Genomic DNA, 1663 nt, shown 5'->3' with positions numbered 1-1663 from the left:
TCCGAAAAAGAAGTATGTAATACATTATCGGAACTTGAAACAATATACAGCTCTTGGGATGGAACTAAAACATATTCATCGCATTTTGAAATTCAATCAGAAGCCTTGGTTAAAATCATATATTGATCTGAATACAGTTAAAAGACAACAATCAAAGAATGAATTTGAGAAGAACTTTTATAAGTTGATGAATAATGGGGTATTCGGAAAAACAATGGAAAATGTCAGAAAGCAGAAAGACATCAAGCTTGTCACGAAATGGGGTGGTCGATATGGCGCAAAAGCGTTGATAGCAAAACCAAATTTTCACAGCTGTACGGTGTTTGATGAGGATATGATCATCATCGAAATGAATCGAACAGCTGTTTATTTCAAGAAACCGATCTACATTGAATTCACAATTCTTGATTTATCGAAAACGATTGTGTACGATTTTCATTATAGCTATGTTAAACCTAAATTTGGAGCTGCAGCAAAATTGATGTACACCGATACAGACAGTTTGTTATATTCGTTTCAAGTACCCAATTTCTATGAGTGCATCAGACAAGATATACACAAATTAGATACATCCGACTATCAACAGCATAACGAGTGTGGAATACCGTTGGAAAATAAAAAAGTGTTGGGCCTTATAAAAGATGAAAGCAACGATCGAATCATGGTTGAATTTATTGGTCTCCGAGCGAAGACATATGCATTTCGGATGTTGGATGATGACAAAGCTAAGAAAAATGCTAAAGGAGTTAAAAATGCTGCAATGAGGAAAATTACCTTCGACGACTACAAAAGCTGCCTCCTTGATAATGAGCATATTTTCAAGAATCAGTATTTGATCCAGAGTAAAAAACATGAGGTACACACAATATTCCTGAAGAAGTTGGCATTGAGTTGGGAAGATAATAAACGTGTTCTATTACCTCACACCACAGATACAATACCATGGGGATACAACAATCTGATTCAATAATTAATAAAGGAAAAAATAAATAATGAAATAACATTTTTGATTTTGTTTTTTATTACTCATCAATATTTGTACATTATAGAAAATAAAAAAAGAAAAGTTCACACTCCACACGTCAGATTCATTAATCCAACTGTTATGAGAGTCATCGAAGCCTAACCATTTCACAAAAAATTTATCCCCTCGTTTTTTCAGGACTTTCTCAACGAGATAGATGTCAGGATGTTGCACTTTCGCCAATTCCTCCTCATATAAAATACCTTCAATTGGATTACTCTGATAATCGATCAATTTATAAGTAGTTGGATCGGTCTTCCGTATCTGATTGATTTTGAAAATTTCGGTTGTCCAATTAGATGTATAACCTTTCTCAAATATATGTTTATATTTTCTGATTCTAACTGGATCATTAACTTTGAATTTAGTTTTCTTGATTTGATTGTTTCGGTATTTTCCATAAATTCGGTGTTGAACGAACTTCTCGTTCGCACTGTTCACATCCTTGGGTTTCATTTTGATTGTCCGATGTCTTGTATNTACTCTGATAATCGATCAATTTATAAGTAGTTGGATCGGTCTTCCGTATCTGATTGATTTTGAAAATTTCGGTTGTCCAATTAGGTGTATAACCTTTCTCAAATATATGTTTATATTTTCTGATTCTAACTGGATCATTAACTTTGAATTTAGCTTTCT

The sequence above is a fragment of the Diachasma alloeum genome, unplaced genomic scaffold (genome assembly GCF_001412515.2).
Source record: "Diachasma alloeum isolate Michigan unplaced genomic scaffold, Dall2.0 Dall_scaffold_01198, whole genome shotgun sequence".
Taxonomy (NCBI): domain Eukaryota; kingdom Metazoa; phylum Arthropoda; class Insecta; order Hymenoptera; family Braconidae; genus Diachasma; species Diachasma alloeum.
The sequence above is the reverse complement of the archived record's forward strand: the minus strand, read 5'-3'. Positions refer to the sequence as shown.